Source organism: Thermobia domestica, chromosome 6, assembly GCF_964235325.1.
Source record: "Thermobia domestica chromosome 6, izTheDome1.hap1.1, whole genome shotgun sequence".
Lineage (NCBI taxonomy): Eukaryota > Metazoa > Arthropoda > Insecta > Zygentoma > Lepismatidae > Thermobia > Thermobia domestica.
Window position 1 is genome coordinate 131,984,019 of NC_137459.1, and position 20,915 is coordinate 132,004,933.

The following is a 20,915-nucleotide window of genomic DNA, read 5'->3' on the forward strand; positions in this document are numbered from 1 at the left end:
TGTCATCACAGACTTGTTTCGCTTCTTTGCTTCATCCTTGGCTAAATCATGTGCGTATATGTGTCAGGGTGTTTATGTCTGGATGTAACAAACGGTTCTGCGAACTCGAAATATTTTAACAACCGGTTCTAGCGAACCGGTGCGAACCTGCAAGTAGAGAATAGAATTCCTTTGCATGTGACGACGACTTTCATTGTTTGAATTTTAGTCCCAATCGATAGTTCAGTCTCTTATGAAGCGTTTCCTCATTACTGAAAAGTGGAAAAAAAAGTAGGCAAGATTTAATGGTTCTGTTTTGTATCACTCAAATTGTTAAGTCTATTGGGATAATATATCCATCATTTTCACACCTCAGTGTTGCTCCGATAGCAGTTACCTGGGATTTGAGAGAACCATTTAAAGACAACAACATTCAGTGATGGGAGCAGGTACTATCGATCCCAGGCTCCTACGTTCCGATCTTTTATCCTTTTGGGATTGATACGAACTACGTCTTATCTGACTTTTAGAGTTCAATCAATAGTCCACTAAAAAGTAGGAAAAATATTTTTTTCTCTATTACATAAGGGCTTTTTTCACATGTCTGCAAATGTCAATGGTTCGTGTCCGTGGGTTTTCTTGAGGTACTCAAGTTTCCACCACTTTCTCATTCCACCAATTCTTCCATCATAATGCGCTTGCTCTAATCATAGTCTCGTTTACCCTAAAGGGTATAGTCGTGTTACGATAAACTGAAATATTTCATTTCATTTCAATTTCTGCAATGTCAATGCACTGTAAAAAAAAAAAAAAAAAAAAAAAAGGCATTTAAACACTTTTAGTATAGATGTTCAGGGTAAAATATATCAAGTGTGTGTTTATAAAGTGTGCTTCGTGTGTCCAAAAGCGTTCATTCTCCAAAAATAGTTTCTAGTATAAAATATTTAAAACACCTCTTCTCGGCAAACAGTTCGAAAAGAAAGTAATGACATGCATTTAGCATATTTTGTACATACATCTGAGATATACTTGGACAACACAGTACCTATAAGGGGTGAATATTTGTCATCTGGACGTGTTCAAAGAGGGTCGATAATGTGTACAGTTTCCTACTGTCTGTAAAAGTAGTTTCTGTATTTTTTGGAGGTGTGGAGTAAAAATTGGCCAGAAGTAAAATTTCTCGATAATGAGTAAACGCATTAAATTTACTTCTATATTTCACTACCTTAAGAACTGAAACAGGCGTTGGATTGTGGAGGCTTCGTAAAAACTAATTCTTATGTGAAAAAAACATGAATTGAGTGTCCAAAAATATCTTAGAATTTATCGTCTTTAAGAACTACAAAACCTCTAATCTTGCCTTACTTGCTTTAAGATTTGAAAATTCCTAGTTATAGATTATTCTACTGAAGTATATGTGTATTTACTTTCTATATAACACAGCTCTTCTTTCTACAAAAAACTGAATTTGTGTACTGTTGAGTACTTATCTTGACTTAAATATTAGAAATTGTGTTTCTCGGAGATTATTTATCAACTATAAAAGTAGAGGGGGGGGGGTTATCAGGCGATTCATAATGCAATTTTGAATCACAAGTTTCCAGATTGGATCCCAACTCCTACCAAATAGGATTTGTGGTGAAAACACAATGTGCGTGGATTTTACAAGGTTCTCCCGATTCCTCCCACTTCCATCATTCCACAATTATGATCCATATCATCATCAGCGTTTCTCTGAACATCGGTGCAAATTATGGGACGTTAAACTATAAAAAAGAAAGAAAGAAGAAGAAGAAATAGGAAAATCGAAAGTAGCTTAAATGTGTTAATAGAGTCGCAAATATTGTTTTTAGGAGCGACAGACAACAGATCAGGAAATATCATTGTATGTGTGTGCGTTTCTTTCCTTTCTTTTTTTCCCTTTATTTATTATTTTGCAATGATAGAAAGGGAAGCAGGCAGTTATCCTTTTATTTTAATGTAGAACTCATTGACTAAAACAATTCGTACAGCAGACGCTCATCCATAAATTTTGCTTGCGGGAGGTCCAAGTCTAAATACTGGAAGGGTCCGGACTGACTCCCCCTGAATTTGACCCTGATACAGACAAAATATAAATACTGTATATTATTTACTGTATATTATTTAACGGTTGCAAACTCATGGGGGTGGTCCGTACCCAGTGCCCCCTCTTTTCTCAGTTGGTGCGTCCGTGTCCTACAGTGAAAATCAGTTGATAACTTCCAGAATACAGAAATGAACATAGCAAATTCAGCGAATGCATTGTTTCCTTCTCATTGAACTTAAAGTTTAAACAAATAGCAATATTTGCTTGTACATTCTTGCTCATAGGCCTGTTTAAACACCAAGTAAAAGAATTTGAATGAAACAGAAACTTAATTTTCGAAATATATTCTAACATTGTACTTTACTTAAACTAACCGAAAATAAGTTTCAAAGTGAGTAAGTGTGCATTCAATTTATGCATTTTCGTGTTTACTTTGATTTTTCTCTAAAAAATTCAATGACACTGTGTATCGTATGAGTTCAATCAAACTCATTGATCACGCGATCTGGATCAAACTTGACATGTTATAAAAATTGTGAAATAGTATGTTGCGTAGGTTTTTGGTTCTCGACTAATGGTCGGTCAAATTTTGAGTCATATTTTAGGTAGCAATAAAATCAAACACCGAAATCATGCGAGTGGAACCAAACTTGGCATGATGAAAAAATTTGATCTATTATATAAGTATGTGAGATGTTATTATGTTTTGCATATTTTTATTACCAAGTTATGTGGTGTCAAATTTTGAGCCATATTTTTGGAAAGAAAAAAACATACACGGAATTCATCCGACAGAGATCAAACATGGTATGATGGTAGATTTTGTCTGCAATATTTGCATATGAAATACTATGTTGTGCAGGATTTTGATTCCCGAGTTATGGATGGTCAAATTTCGGATCATAATTAAGAAATAAGCATTAATCTAACTCACCCAATCTGAACTAAACTTGGCATAGTGTAAGGCCTTGGCTTGTTGTACAAGAGTGTGAAATAAGTTGTGCCGGTTTATGGTTTCTATGTTTTACACAAAGGTCTAAATCAGCACATCAGTACATTAGGTACATTAGTACATCAGTACAGTAACGTAATAAACACTGTTTAAATATCAATTTAGAGTCAGTCTTGGACAGAAAAGAAAATCAAATGAAGGATGATTCCTTGCAACTATACGTATTTTACTTGTACACTTGGAGTTAATTTGTAGCACTACTGAATTCTAAAGTTTTTCGAAAATCAACGCTTAGTTTTAAGTTAAACTAGACCAGGCGTCGTTAGGATGTGAGTTTACAAGTAGAAGTTGAAAGCCAGTATAGGTGCAACGCTAATACTATACCGCTATAAATTTACATCGTAACAGTCATGCTTTTTCTAATGAGTTTTCTCAAATTCATATTTAAAATAATGGATATATTCATCAAAAATTGTCTTTCTTCGCAGAGTAAATCAATTTTACTTCAACAAAAGGAGCGAATAATTGGTATTACGAGAAGATGAAACGACCTTTGTATGTTCACAATTGATTTTTTTTAGATCATGTTGCTCTTATCAACACAAGAGTAAACGTTACGGCGATAAGAATAAATTGGTAAACACCTGTCATCTTTTTTCTTCTTTTAAAAAATTAACATATGTTCTCCCATTGAAGTTAAAACATAATGTTATACAAAATGGACTTCAAAACTAAAACGGATTAACACAAAGAGAAACAAGATAAGTAATTAAATAAATTTCATCTTTATCTCAATCTTCAAAATGTTGAAGAAAAATTTAACATAGACAACAACTGTACAGATCCAATGTAAATCGGCACCCTAAACTTCAATATACATATAATCAATAATGAATACTACTTTCTAATTACTCTTCAAAGGAATGCCCATTGTTCGAGTTTTTACCTTTCTGTTTATGTTCGTTTTCTTCACATCAACAAAATTAAATGTAAACGAAATAGCACCCTACCAACTTTCATTTCGGTTTTTTATGTGTCTGTTCTAATGTAGGTGAAACGACACTATGTAAATATGCTATATACAAGTCAGAAACATGTTTACGGTAAAAAGAAAAAACACAATTTCTTTGAAGATAGCTCCCGTTATACACGGACAGTGGTGATTTCAGTTTTCCCTTGTGAACTTTGCGGTGGACAAACACCGTTTTCCCGGGGTTTTCCCGTTTCCTCCCACTTTCTTAATTCCACCATTTAATTCATTACTCATCATCACCGTCTCCTTTAGCCTAACCGGCATAACCGTGGGACGTAAAACTCAAAGATTGCATTTCATTTTCAGTTTTCCCTGGAGAAAGATTTCAATATACAAGGGTAGAAAGTACTACTGCGATCGTAGGTAGGCCCAGGGAGTGGGAATTTCGAGCTCCGGGGGATTTACCCCCTAATCTATCCCCGAAATCATCACTCTACACAGATTTGAACGTACTACATAAAACTTTACACTATATAACTTTCATTATTTAAGAGCTGAGATGTTACGCTAGAGATGAAACAAAACCGTTATTTTGATGTCTACGTTTTGTTTTGTGAGCTAAAGAAGACGGACAATTAAGGGAAAATTGTGAAGGTGAAAAAATGAGAGGAAACTGGATCCTTAAGGAAACCTATAAAGACAGTTAACTGCCACAAACTCAATAGAATGAGATTCAACCTAAAATCCCTCACATCAAAATAAGCGTTACATGATTAAGCAATATTTTACAATGAAAGTAACGCGTTTTCTCTATAGTGTTACAATTGTCTTTAAAACATTGCTCAACATGATCTAAACAAATATCTTGAAAGCACAATCCTTTTCAGGATGTACCTCTCTCCAGCTAAATATTCAAAGTAATTTGGGGAAGTTGATCCCTTTCAATTCTATAACTATTTTAACACAAATGAAGTTCAATAAAATAGCTCGAATACTTGTTCACATAGTCATAATTTTGATTCATTATATAACGCAATATACATAGAGAACGAGTTGGTATGAGTGTAAATTGTAAATAATTCTGATATTAACTAATGCGTGTATATACCTAGTTTATTTATTAATAGAAGTACAGAGGTAAAATCACACGCATATGTAAACTAAATCTTTGTGCATAGAATTTCACGACTCAAAATAATTTCCGTTGCAGACAGGTCATTTGTGCCAAATTTCTTTTCGCCTATGTCCGAAAACACTTAAAAATGTCTGGGGAGCACGCTCTGACACAGGCTGTAATGACATCTTTCAGTTCTTCTGTGCCACCAGTGGCGTACGCAGAATTCCGTGAAGGAAGGGTTTAAACACTCAGTTTCACTTCCTTTCAGGACTGGCGTGATTTTTGTACTCGCATGTACTTTATTTTTCGATAATGCTCAAAAAGGAGCTTAAACATGGAACCCCGCATGGTGCACCGTATTTGGTACCGCGAAGGAACTACTGACCACCCAGCATTACTTTGTGCCTAGAGATGAGTGAGTTTTAGCACTATCATAATCAATTTTATATCACGAGTTCGTTTATTATCTTATGTTTATTTCTCCGAGATTTTTTAACTGACACAATGTAATGCCCAGGAACGCATTAAACCAGCAGTGAAGAGAAAACATGCAAAACTGCGATGGCTACAAAATACGAACAATATAACTAAACAAAATTTCGTTGGCATCAGGCGGGAACCTTCCAAAACTTTTAGAGCAAAGAAACGTAATTTTTGAAAGCTAAAATTAGTTAACATGATGATAGTAAAAACAAAAACATTCAGGACAAAAATTAGGTAAAAGCAAAACCAAAAACATCGGGCATCAACCGATTTAAGAAAGACTATCAACTTCACTCTTATATATATTAAAGAATGCCAACGGAACAGTTCTCAACGACACAGATAGCATCTTGAATAGATGGAAAGATTTCTTTGACAATTTACTTAACAGGTAGCCAAAAACTAATGTTCGTGGAGAAAGTGAAATGCACACAACAGAACCGTATATTCAAGAGCCTAACAGAACAGAAGTAGTAATCGGTATAAATAAATTAATGAAACACAAATCTCTACGTGTAGACAAAATTCCGGCTAGGTTAATTTTAGCTGGAGGTGAAAAAAATTGTGGAACAAGATACACAAACTTGTTCTCCTCATCTGGAACAAGGAGGAATTACCACAAGAGTGGAAAGAATCAATCATTGTCCCAACTCACAAGAAAAGCGACAAAACTGATTGTAATAATTTTCGAGACATTTCTCTTCTGTCAACATTCTACAAAATCCTCTCAAGCATTGCGTTAGCAAGATTGACTCCATACGCAGATGAAATTATTTGAGATTGTCAGTGCGGATTTAGGTGAAATCGATCAACTACCGACCAAATATTTACCATTCTACAAATTCTCAAAAAGAAATGGGAATCAATATACTGGTACATCAATTACTTATTGATTTTAGAAAGGCCTACTACTCGGTTAAGAGGGAAACGTTGTGCAACATTATTACTGAATTTGGAATACCGTAAAAGCTAGTTAGGTTAATTAAAATTTGTTTAAATGAATTCCAAACTAAATTCAGAGTAGGAAAATTCTTTTCCAAAGGCATTCACGTTGAGAATGGCCTGAAACAAGGAGATGTGTTGCATAATTATTACTTAGCATTGTTCTGGAATGCTCTATAAGGAAAATCAGAAAGCAATCAGGGGTAGAGCTGAATGCTATTCAGCAGGTTATGACGTATGCTGATGATATAAATATAATAAGGATGATAGGAGAATAATATAAAGCAATGCAGATGCCTTATTAAACTTATTCAGAGGCATGGGTTTGGAAGTAAATGCAGATAAAACTTTTAAGTTCTCAAGGGTTATAATACTTCAAATTATAAATGCATCAAAATATCAAATAATACTTTCAATAAGGTAGATACTTTCAAATATCTAGGATCAATGTTAACAGACTAGAACTAAATCTACGAAGAAATTAAATGTCGACTAGAAATTCGTGTTATTTTTCAGTTGGAGTATTTCGTCTTTGCGGAATTCTGTTGAGGAATTTGAAGCTTAAAACATATAAAATGATAATCATGCCTCTTGTGCTGTGTGGTTGCGAAACATGGTCGCTTACTCTGAGGGAAGAATACAGACTGAAAGTATGTGAAAATGAAATACAGGGAGAAATATTTGCACCCAAGAGAAACAGGAACGGGGAATGGTGGAAACTTCATTACGAGGAACTACACAATTTATATCGTTTTCCAAACAATGTTAGGGTCATAAAGTCTAGAAAGTTCAGGTAGGCAGGTCATGTAGCCAGAATGGAAGAAAGTAGGAACGCTTTTAAAGATTTAACTGGAAATTGAATTGAGAAACGACCCTTAGGAAGACCTAGGAGCAGATGGGAAGACAATATTAAGATGGATCTCGCAGAAATTGTAATTCAAAGTAGAAATTAGATCCAGTTTTCTGAGGACATAAGTCAATGGGGAGTTTTTGTGAACGCGACATTGAACCTCCGGGTTGTCTAAGCTATAAAGTTAGTTAGTTAATGTAATACTCATTGTTCGCTATTCAACCGTGTTTAAGAAAATAAAAGAAAACAACTCTTCTCCGACCAGTGGAGTAGCCGGGATCAAGTGGGGGCTGATCATGACAACTCGTGATTACAGTAATATCGAAAATAGATTCTACTTATTGTAATGTGTTCCATTTATGATTCATAGTGTTATGATGTTCTTTTAAATAAATTTTCAATGAACAAGTATTGTCTATGATATTCACATAATTTACTTCTTAACTGTATCCTTAACCTTACATAAGATTTCAACAATTATGTTACATTGTATTCTTAATCTTTTTCTTTTGATTAGCTCTTTCTCGCTAGAATATGCATCAAAATTTACCATCTACGGGTGCAAATAAATAGCATTAAAAAAGGAAGCAAATGCTCATGTTTTTTGTTTAACCCTTGGAGGGGCAAGCTATTTAGCACACACGGAGTGCCAAGCGGGGTACAAAATGGACCCCAGCGTATTTTGTTTTAAAATGTGTTTGGTCGTGAGAATTTTTAAAATATTGTGTAATATATATATATTTTAAAATTTATTTAAGCCTTTTGGTAAGTTTTAAGGAGGATAATGTTGGGTTGAAAGAAGTATAAGACACTTCTTTGGTTCTGGTACGTTCGACACTAGTGTCATCTTATTTGTAAAACCAAAAAGAGAAGAATGCGCATTTGTGTGCTTATTGCTAAGTTCACTTGGTATCTCCTTTTTGTTTTTCCATAAGGTCCCGGATAGAGTCAGTTTTTGATTGAGAAGTTATTCCGTCAAATAAAATTCAGTAAAAAAAAAAAAAAAAAAAGAAAAAAAAAGAAAAAAGAAAGAAAAATTGTCTATGATTATACCCCGTCCTGACCCATACATATGCTGTACCAAATCGCAAACCAAACGTTTTCCTTTCCCTTTTTTAGGCTGTGTTCCTGTTTTTCACAAATATACTTGAAAGTTCACTGTGTAATAATACCTTACGTCAGCTAACACCCACACTTTTATTCCATACCGTCCAGGTTTAGATTTCATATAAGCCCTGAAGGGACATTTACTCTAAATACCGCTAGCTGTTCATCTACAGCAGCGTTTCCCAACCTTTTTCAACTTGCGGCACATTACAGGTGTAACTTGAATTCTCGAGGCACACTCATGGAAATATTATTATTATTATTATTTGTAAATATAAAATACCGTGGTAATTTATTTCTCTGATTGCTGATCTCCTCACAGAGAAGAAAGCTTGATGACTGGTTTTCGGTAAATTATTATGCTTATTTTTCATTCTAATTTAAAAATAGAAAACAATTGCAATGAGATATAAGACTCAGGTCTTTAAAAATACACTTTATTTTTCGAAAACTGTATCCAACCTTTCAGTAAGAAGGAAGATCACTAAATAACGAAAGAACAAACTACTCTCTTTTACTTTTAAAACACATTGGTATGCATGTTTGCTTTGTCGAAAAGATTGAGTGATATTACGGAACAGTCTGCAACAATAAAGAAGCAATAATTGTCATAACAGTGATAACAAATACTTTTTTCAACATTAAAAATGTACAGAAAAGTAACCGAGTATGAAAATTAAAATTGTAGATTCATAGTAGAGGCACATAGTAATGTGAAACACAAATATTCATTTTCCCCTATGTTTTGCAATTTGATTGCCATGGATTAATAATTTTATTTCGATTTTCTCGCGGCACACCAGCGGACAATTGGCGGCACACCGGTTGGGAAACGCTGATCTACAGTAACGTATGGCCCGGGTACGAAACACTCTCTGTAGTTTCTTGCAAAATGTTCGCACACATTCTCTATAGCATCCAATTTGTCTGTTCGTTTTATTTCTGCTCTTGTCAATTTGTCATCAATGCGAATAAAGGCAAGAATCAACTTGAATCTTGCTCTTGCCATTGTTGCTGCATATATTTCACGACGCATAGTTTCGTCTGTTGTTCACATTTCTTCTAAGTCTTCTTGGTTTTCGTGCAAAACTCCACTAATCAACAATAGGCCGAAGAAAGCTTGCATTTCCGTCTTATCAGTGTTGAATTCAGACATTTTCACCCGGGGGGAATGCGAACTCCTCGGGGGGGATTCTGTGTTTTTGCAAGAAAGCAGTATATTTAACAATTCCATTCACATGCACATCTCAGCTAATATTGAAACTAATTGCTGATAAATATTCAATGCGAGATTATAATTTAAAAAAGAAAACAATCGTTTAATTTTATCTAAAACATTAAATAAAGACTGGCACAAATATTTTAGACTAAACTTTAACTACTGTTTACAAAAGCTATTTTAATTATTTTTCCTATATTCAGTAGTTACTGTTTGTTACTAATGTAGAAGTTTTTAAAAAGATTCAAATCAACTCAAATATTTTTTGTCCTAAAACATACATAGGAATATCTTAATAAAAAGTAATTATTCTTTCTCACACTTCTGATTCTAAATCAAGTATATTATCCTTGGTTTCTTTACTGCATACACATCAATAGTTTAGTTTACGAAATGTTCAGTAGGATTTGTGCCGTGTCGTGGAAAATCAGCGCTTGGGGCGAGAGTATACGACGGCACCCTCGTACATATGAGTGAGGTCGACAGACCAGCTGCGAAACGTGAGAAAATTTTAAAAAGTAAACCCTGATTTTCCTTGATTTTGAGCACTTTTTATTACTTTTTTCCTTTCCTTCTTTTCTTTTCCCCTCCCGAATCGTGCGCCCCTTACTTCGGTGCCCGAGGCCGTCGCCCCGCTTGCCCCTCCTTCGTCACCTTGAATAGCAATCTTTCACTTATATGCTACTATTATATTGATAAATTCTATATAAATCTCTAACCCAGGAGGGATAACTGTTCCTCCCTGATCCCTCTAAATGACGCCCTCTGAATCTCACCCTTTAAGTGACTTATTTTTAGTTAAAGAAAGGTGTGTTTATAATTACGCGGGCACATAGGGGGATATTAAAATTAACAAAAAATTGGCTACTTATCAATGAATACTCCCTTCATTCTTTTTAAAAAGATTTTGACGTTTCGGAACTCTCAGCTGATTCCTTCCTCAGTGGCAAGGTAAAAAGGATTAAAACGGAAAGGAAATAAAAGAAGTAAAACCAGGAATACATACCACTATGTAAAAGTACTGTACAAAAAAGATCCTAAGATGAACAGAGCAGAGTGAAAAAAGAATGAACTGAATAAAAAAGAACGTGGTGTCTATGTTAAGCCACTATTGTCAGATCCAAAGTATGCATCAAATGTAGGTACCCAAGTTCGATCAATGTTGCCAGTATCAAGATTCAATGCAAGTTTGTACTTATGAATAAAGAACGATTAGAATAAAGATAAAAATAAAGATGAATAAAGATAAAAAACAACGGGAAATTAAAGAATCGTTATCAATGTTGATCGAACTTGGGTCTGGCAATAGTGGGGTACAAATTGCAGCCCGCTTGGCCCTCCAACGGTAATATCGCTGAACTGCATGAAGAGAAGAAAAAAGTTGACTTTTAGTCTGGAAAATCTGGAGAGGCAAATTTAGCTGAATTCTGTATCACACACATAATTTTGTGTACCAGGATACGTACGGATATCCTCCGTCGTTACGTGCAAGATAAAAAAAATCATGGTCGTCTACCGGTTGGGTGAAAAATAATTAGATATTATTAATACTCTGTAAAAATTATAATGCTACTAATTTTATGTTAAAAACAGTGCCATAATATAAAATATTTATTAACACTTCACATTATCTTCTTCACTTAGTTCAATCTTTGGCTTCTGGATGCAGGACGCGTAATGTAAGCAGAGCCTAGAATCTACGGGTTTCCCTTGTAAACGCGCTCCACTTTTATCTCTGTGTGCTTAGTTGAATTGTTCACGTGCGCGATCCTTGTTCTGCTCCCAATGGAATCACTCAAATTTTCCGGTGTTGAGCTGGATGACTGGGCATTACTTGAATTAAGAGGTTTAGAAGGCCAGAAATAATAGCGCCTGGGTGTCGATGTGCTGACTATTCACCATTCAGTTGAACGAGTATCATATAGGTAGCCATAGTCCTCCATGGGCTGTAATGAAAGTAGCTTAGTTTAGTACTTCTATCTGTTGACTAATTTTATCACTATTTCATACGGTAGGAGAAGTTTGTTTAGTATAAGCCATTGCATTGCATTGCGTGGGAATGTTGAACTTCTTTTTCCAGTTTTCTCGAAGGTTGGAAAATGGGCAAGCCATTGTTTCCCTCGGATCTGGTCACATATGAACAACATCGCCTGAGTTGATATCGAAAGAATTGTCCTACAAAATTCATCCCACGTATAAACTACCCCTTGTGAGGTTTCTCAGCAGTTATGCCATATTATCAGTTTATTAACGAAATATTTATTTATGAAATGTGAACAAAATCGCCTGAGTCGTTTTTGAGAATTTTGTCTAAAAAAAAAAAAAAAAAAAAAAAAAAAAGTAAACCAGCTTTAGTGGATTGTTTTAGGTCAAATGAGCTATGTCCTATTGTTAGGTTATTAATGAAACACTTGACCGATATCAGTGTCAAATTCATTGTTTTTGGGGTCGTCGAGATAGATAGTAACACTCTCGACGCTATTCAAATATCACCTTTGCCTCCATCGTCATGAAAGTTGGGGGATGTGAAAAATAATATGTCCAAAATGACCGATATTAGTTCCGAATCCATAGTTATTGGGATCGCTAAGCTGATTTGTGAAAGTCCAGTTGACATATGAGGCCAAATTTGGCAAGAAGGGACATTGGAGCTAGTCCAAAAACTGACAGAGGCAACGCCAAATAAGTTGCTCTTCCTTACTTATTTACCTGATTTCTTTACCTTCAAATATGATGTATGACATTAATATTTTTCTATGTAAAGAACAGGTATTTCATCTAGTATATATATGAAAGTTTGTGACTTAATAACTCTTGAACCACTCGAACCGATCTCAATCAAATTTTTAACATAGATAAGGTTCGGGCCTATGATAGTTTTTATCATTTCACTATGACGGTGCAACTTATGGGAGGGGAATATATATAAAAATGATCGAAGATGACCGATATTAGTGGCGAAACCATAGTTTTCGGGGTCAATGAGATGAACAGTGACTCTTCAGATGTTGTTAAATCCAAATTTAGCCTTGCAAATTAGGGTTCAAGGAGGGAGAGATATTTATAAAAATGATCGGAAATGGCCAATATTAGTGTCGAATCCATAGTTTTCGGGGTCGCTGAGACGAACAGTGACACTTCCGATGCCGTTTAAATCTAAATTCTGCTCCGCAACTAGGGGGAGCGAGAGGGCAGAAATATATACAAATGATCGGAAATGACCGATATTAATGTCGAATTAATATTTTTGGGGGTTCCTAAGTGATTAGTGCCAGTTCTGGTGCCCTTTATGTCCAAAATGAAACGCATTCTCCTTGTATCTGACATTTGATAGTGTCTAATGAGGCCAAGTAGGTAGTTGGAGAAACTGTTACACGTTAATAATTTTTTTTTTACAATAAACTTATTGTTTTGCTCAACGAGAGTTTAAATTGGATCTAAGTCTACTAAAGAAAAGCTTGTGTAATCTAAAATATTACAGTTGTGTATCTTATATCTACTCAAGCTCAAGAAGTATTATGGTTATTGAAGTTACGAGTCACAGCATCTTAATAACTTAAAGAAATTTGTTATTACATTTAAATGGTTCGATACAAGAACAAGGTAGGTTCACTTTTTAGTGAATTTGAGATTTTCACATGTTCCAGTAGTGAAAAGAATCACTTTACATTGTGTTCAATAATCATGTGGATATGGTGATTATATTTAGTGTTATAGATAGAAGGAGGGACCTACATACAGTGTTCTTCGTAAAGGTAGAGCAAGAAGCAGGCAGCTCAGGAAAAAATCTAAAAGTGGATAAACCCGGTTCTTGCATCCAAACTTCCAATTGCACGTAACTAGCTCTAGCAACATTATATCAAAATATTAATATCTCTCTCAATAGAATCATACATGGGCAGCAAACTCAAATCTCTAAGTTTGCATTTTGTCAACTTTATTCCCTAAACACACTACAACATAAAAATTGCTAGTTATTAAAATTATAATGTTAATTTTAAATAAGTGTATTGAAAAATATTGACATGGAAAAGTCGTGACACGAAGTGATATTTGTCCTCTGATTTTTAAAATTAGGAAAGTAAAGCATGTAGGTAAGATATTACCATAACATTGTAAGTTAATTCATAATTTAACCGTGAGCTCTCTCGTGGCTAAGCGGTTAGCGTACGCGCCTTTGACGTTAGAGACCCGGGTTTGATTACCGACGGAGTTCATGTGGTTCGGATTCCACGTTAATCAGTAGGTCCATGTCTCACATAACCTCGCAGCTGAAAGGGACGCTAAACAAAAAAATCAAATAGAATCAAATAATTTAACCGTTCCTAATAACTTAAGCAGGTTTCTAAACCGTTTAGTAGTTGGAAAGCATCTGTTGTTAGCAGTCTAACACAAATTGAGATTAAGCTCCTACTGGCAATCTATGGTACAAGAATCATCAGTGATGATTTCGAAGGTGCCTTTGGAAGAAAAAAAAACTGCCTTCCGAAGCTACTAAATTCCTCCTCCTGGGGCCATTTGTACGATCGTTCTCAACGTGTTTAACAGTATTTTCGCAGTGCAGGTATTACATCTCACCTCTCGTGTAGTCCGGGGAATATCTTTTGAAATCACACTGGGGATCATACATACTTACGGAAGTAGAATGTGTTAATTATTTATCTACTGAGTGGCTGTGTTGAAGAGGAATCAATGAGGATGAAATCGAGCACTCGTCCCAGTCCCGACAATTCTTGGGCAGCACGTAACATTAGTTTTCAATGAGTATTTACCTAGTGTGGATCATTTCTGCGTGTATACACTATTAATATATTTGCATTATACAGTACGAAAAGTTCAACAAATAAAGATTTGCTACACTGATATATATATATATATATATATATATATATATATATATATATATATATATATATATATATATTTATTTATTTATTTATTTATTTATTAGGGTGTGCCTTACTTTGGGTAATTTCGTGTTGCCATACGCACCCCACACAAATATATTCTATATGACCGTAAAAACGCATTAGTGAAACAGAAGCTCACTACGAGAACGTCAACCCGTGCCGACTTGACGACAGTCATGAAATGACGTTTTCACATTATAATATAATTTAGAATTTTCAACTATGATAACGGAGTACTGTCGAATATCATTGGAAAAACAGTATTGCCAACGCAAGATAAAGTTTTGTTTTTGCAAATGGAATTACCTAAATTGGATATCATCATTGGAAGCAACAATGCAAATAAAGACAAAAGAGATGGTAAACGCAGATCACTGTTGCAAACTTTTCGAGAAACAACGTGAAACATGTTTTGGCGCACACAGGGAGTGAGGTACTAACGTTTTGTACACCTTAAATCATATATTGACAAGAACTGTTTACGCTTACTCTAAGTCTAGAAAGATTCTCTGAACAGTGTTGCCATCAACAGAAGGGAGAAATTGAGTTTGGAAGAGAAACAATAACTCGGAAAAGGTCACTAGTGCTGTATGGTTTAAAACCTATAATGCAAGGCAGAAGAGCATGATGAGTAGTGTCGTGGTTATGTGAGATTGATAACTCACATACTGACAGATATATTCGGTATCTTGTTAAAGCAGAGAACTAAGGTTTGTAAAAGATGGCAACGCTGCACAGCAACAGCTTTTTTACTCTTGATGTCATCATGGTTATCAGCGTCATCAAAAGCCCACGAGTACATAAACCCATGAAAACTGAACTCTGTTGTCATTTTTTAACCAGGTTGTTGGGATTCCAACCCACAGTGCAGCATTGTCACCTTTTAACAAAAGAGACACTGACCAAAGCTTAAAACCCACTTTATTTTAAATTATAATTTGTAACTGTTTCGGATATATAGCATATCCTTCTTCAGACACTATCGAAAAACATTGATAGTATCTGAAGAAGGATATGCTAGATATCCGAAACAATTACAAATTATAATTTAAAATTAAGTGGGTTTTAAGCTTTGGTCAGTGTCTCTTTTGTTAAAACAATCAATCCAAAGCCATGAATAGTCTTACTATTGTCACCTTTCACAAACATTATTTGTCAGCTTTTACAAGATATCGTATATCTCGGTCAGTTATCGATCTCACATAACCACGACACTACTCCTCATGCTCTACCGCCTGGCATTATAGTTGTAAGTATACAGCACTAGTGACTTTTTCCGAGTTGTTGTATGTTTAACAAATTCAATTTTTCTCTTCTGTTGATGGCAACACTGTTCAGCGGATCCTTCTAAACGTAGAGTCAATTCAAACAGTTCTTGTCAATATCTGATTTAAAGTGTGCAAAACGTTAGTACGTCATTACCTGTGTGCGCCAACACATATTACACGTTATTTCTCGAGAAGTTTGCAACACTGATCTGCGTTTACCATCTCTTTTGTCTTTATTTGCATTGTTGCTTCCAATGATTATATTCAATTTAGGTCATTCCATTCACAAAACCAAAACTTTATCTTGAGTTGGCAACACTGCTTTTCCAATGATATTCGTCAGTACACGGACAGATGTCGTCCTTTTTCTAGTTGCTTCGTGCAAAGTATCGTTTCTCTGTCTCTTTTAGTTTCTCCGTTATCACGCTTGCAAATTCTAAATTATGTTATAAAGTGGAAACGTCATTTCATGACTTTGTCGTCAAGTCGGCACTGGTTAACGTTCTCGTAGAGAGCTGCTATTTCACTAAGGTATGCTTATGGTCACATAGAATAAATTTGGGCGGTGTGCGTATGGCAACACGAAATTACCCAAAGTAAGGGGTGCAATATATATATATATATATATATATATATATATATATATATATATATATATATAGTGGATTCACGGTGGTTCAGCGCGGGCTATCATCGACGTATTCCATTGAAATTTTATAAATATGCTAATGAGACCATGCGGATGCGACATGTTACGCTAGAAAAAAAATATTACTTCCACATTCCGTCACCAGGGGAAAATGTGGCGCTGTACAGGTAATACACACGTGCAAATGGTCCTGAATGTATGGATGAAACGATTATGTAGGTCGAAGAGATCAAACATGTGAGATAAATGTAATGCAAGCAAGGTAAAGGGCAGATGGTTGTAACAAATGATGTAAAGGAAACAACTTTAGGAACAATGTGACGGTAACAAAAGGTGAAACTTTGTTTCCCTTTAATGGTAACAAAAGGTGCTATGGAAATAACTTTATTAGCATTTGCGGTTACAGTGACCAATTTACATAACATGCTCCATATGGCCACTAGACATATCGACGACATGTTGCATTCACAAAATGGCGTGCGCAACAGTTGCTCGCAGCAGTTCCGGAGAAATTGTTGCGATATGTCGCCTTATGCTGTTGTTGAGATCCGCCAGAGACTGGACATTTCCCAGGTAGACTGGGGCTTTCAGATATCTCTGCAGCCAAATGTCACACTAATTTAGATCGAGGATCTTGCTGGTCAAGCTTCTGGGAAACATCAGGAGATGATGGCATCAGCAGTGAAGGTTTCACGAAGCAGATTTTTCACGTGGCGACCCATGTGCGGTATTACCGCGTCTTGAATGAAAACAGTCGTTTCAAACAGTTTCGTGCCTGTTACTCAGGAATCATGTGTCGAACTAAAAGGTTTCTATAACTTGCCAATGTCATGGTACAGGTAACAACTCCTTGGGGTGTCATATCCTCAAAGAACAAAAGACCAATAATGAACGTTTCTGTGAATCAACACCACACAGTCACGTACGCAGAGTGTAATGGCTGTTCCTGTACTTGCGTATTATTGGAGCCCCATACCGACAATTTTGCATGTTCACTGCCCCTTCTAGTGTAAAATGCATCTCATCAGTCCATAGGATACCCTACGGCTACATGTCATCCACTTCCATCCATGCCAAAAACCTAAGGACAAACTGAAGGCGTTGGGATGGATCTTGGAGTTTTAGTTGCTGTACTATGTGAATCCTGTAAGAATACCAGTGCAAAATATCCCTGAGATCTTTTCTCACTGTTGACCATGGGATGGCCAATTCCCGTGACACCGCCAGAGTACTGGTAGCGGAATATGGAGCACTTGCTGCGTGGTTATAAACAGTCGCAGCAACCTCGTCAATAAGCTCGGTTGAAATGGGTCGTCTTCCTCTTTCTGGAGCCACACGCAACTCACCCGTTATCTCGAATTTTAGAACCATCTTCTTTAAGCGATTTCTTGATAGGCCCTCTTCTGATTCCTTTCAGATGCCGATATTCTCTCAATGCTCCAATGTAATTGCTGTCGTTCTGATAGACCAATTTTACTAACAGCGCACGGTCCCTCTGATCAATAGCCATGATGGTCCTCACGCGATTGTGTGTATGAAGTGTGAGCTCGCGTGTGTTACTACTTGTACAGCGACACATTTTTTCCTGGTGGCGAAAAGTAGAACTAATATTTTTCAGCGTAACTCCCTTTCGCATGGTTTCATTAGTACATTTACCAAATTTCAATGTAATACGTTGATAACAGCCCGCGCTGAACTGCCGTGAATAGCAGCACTTTAATTGTAACCACCTTGTATTTCACTTTGACTTTGACGATGGAACTCAGGGAAGGAGGAGATACATAAAAGTGGTCGAAAGTGACCAATATTAGAGTCGAATCCATAGTTTTCGGAGTCACTGAGATGAACACTGACACTTCCGATTCCGTTTAACTCCGAATTCAGCCCTTTGGGGCCGCAGTGGCTCAGTAGTAGAGCGTCCACCTCTGGTGCTTGGGGTCCCAGGTTTGATCTCAGCCCCCGCCAAGTGAACTTTGTGGTGGACAAACACCGTGTGTATGAGTTTCCTCGGGGTTCTCCCGTTTCTTTCCACTTTCTTCATTCCACCATTTCATTCATTTATCTTCATCACCGTCTCCTTTAGCATAACCGGCATAACTGTGGGACGTAAAACTCAAAGATATCATTTCATTTTTCCAAATTCAGCCCCATTAGTTCTCCTAAGGGGGGATAGTGACATGTAAAAATAATTCAAAATGACCGATATCAGTGTCAAATTCATAGTTATTGGGGTCCCTAAGTTGATAGGTGACAGTTTTGGTGCCCTTTATATCCAAAATGAAACGCATTCTTCACGTGCAAAGAACACACAATCTGCTGTATATTGAACAGTTTTGTTTAAAATAACATTTCCTCTTAGTTTCGATTACAGTGATATGGTTACTCTGAATAAAGCCAGCGGAAAAAAAATGAAACGTGTCGAAGCACAAATAAATGTACTAACCAATTAGATGAGGTAATACACTAGTAACTTCAGAAATTTCCATTGACTCGTTGATTGATTGAAGTTCAACGTCACTTTCCAACAGAAAGGTTGCATGAGATTTTTTCCGAAATAAAACTTTTTTTTTAAGTCAAGATTTAATCCCTTGTAATTTTGTCTCTATTTATTCGTAATGTGCCATATCATCACCATGACGTTTGGCACTAAATTGCTTTAGAGACAGATAGCTCCAACCGTCTCAGTGACATTATTATTGTTCTAGAGGACTCCAAAATTTGGATATTTATAATGTTGTAGCATCATTATTTTGTAACAAAAGGGTATTGTAACTTTTAGTTTAATACATAGATGTAAAGTATGTAATATTCTGACGTAGTGTCATTTGAAAAAATTATATATAAGTTTGGTTTGGGGTGGCAATACTTAATTTGGTGGTATTGCAGATACTCTTCTGTCAGATATGTCCTTCTGTCGAAGTTTCCATCGTACAAACTTTCAGCGTTTCCTATCTATTAGTCTAAAAGTTCCAAGGGGATTTCAACATAAATATTTCATCCTGTACTGGGTGTTTCAAAACAACACCGACAACATTTGGGAGGTGATTCCTGACACCAAGATAAAACAAAGAAAAAATGAAATGAAATCTTTGAGTTTTACGTCCCACGGTTATGCCGGTTAGGCTAAAGGAGACGGTGATGATGAGATAAAACAAAGAGTATAGACCAACCTGGGTGCAGAAATCCGTCATTTCGGGTTTACAGGATGTTGGAAATGTAAAAAAAATGAGCTTTTAAAGGTACTGTGGGACCTACCGTAGTCGAGTTAAGACTTCACTTACGAACTAGTGTGTGCTCTATCCAAGTATCTATGTTTCACAATCCTGTGGTACTCATGCATCAATTTTTATAGAGGTAGTTAGTGATTACTTCAAATTATATGCCCCTAGCCAAACTCCTTGTAGATATAGTGGGGGCGCGGTGGCTCAGTGGTAGAGCGTTCACCTCTGGTGCTTGGGTTTCCGGGTTCGATCCCAGCCTCCGCCAAGTGAACTTTGTGGTGGACAAACACCGTGCTCGTGGGTTTTCTCGGGGTTCTCCCGTTTCCTCCCACTTTCTTCATTCCACCATTTCACTCATCTCTCATCATCATCGTCTCCTTTAGCCTAACCGGCATAACCGTGGGACGTAAAACTCAAAGATTTCATTTCATTTTCCTTGTAGATATATCTAGTGAGAGAGAGAGAGAGAGAGAGAGAATCAAACTACAGCAAGCAATACGAGAAAATTTTTACTAAAATCTGAAAAAAGTCAGGAACTGTAAGAAAGTACTTTTTAGTTTTCTTATGAGTGGAATGAGAACTATTGTTAAGAAGTGTGCTTTTAAATGTTATTTTCACTAGTAATTCACAATATTTTTCTCTTTCACGTAAGATAAAAACTGATATTTTTTAAATGTGCCGCTACTCAGATTAAGAGTTCACAGGGGCTCTTTACTAATATTTAATCTCTTTCTATATTTTATATCCGGCATAAACGATTAACAGAAATTATTATCCATGGATTTAGGACAGAAAGTGTGTGTAAATATAATATTAATTTGCGAAAGTGGAAGAAATTTCGTAACTATATACAGATTGAGAAGACAGAAATGAGCGCACTTACACGAAAATAAGTCTAAAGGGGTGTAAAATTTTCCCGGTTTCTCTCTACAAATAATTGTTTGCATGACAGTATTTACTTACTTAATCACAAACTGTAATTTTAAGAATATCTGCTGCGATTGTTTTATTTAATGTTATGGAAACATTTTCATGTTCCTTAAATAGTTTTCTTTTATTATTTTGTTCTAGGGCCTGAGGCTTGGCAACTGGAATATCGGCTTAGGGAACACTATTTCGACTTTATGAAGACTTCAAGTCCGAACAGAAGATCGCAGCACCTGTTCAAAGGGTAAGA

The 20,915-nt window shown here is 36.0% G+C and overlaps 1 long non-coding RNA gene across 1 annotated transcript in view; it reads left to right on the plus strand.

Moving 5' to 3' along the window:
• Positions 1-20,915, plus strand: part of LOC145688215 (uncharacterized) — a 92,963-nt gene that overhangs the window by 35,644 nt on the left and 36,404 nt on the right. Inside the window, exon 2 of the long non-coding RNA XR_014131856.1 lies at positions 20,810-20,909. This is a non-coding gene — a long non-coding RNA (uncharacterized LOC145688215). The remainder of the gene's footprint in view (positions 1-20,809; positions 20,910-20,915) is intronic.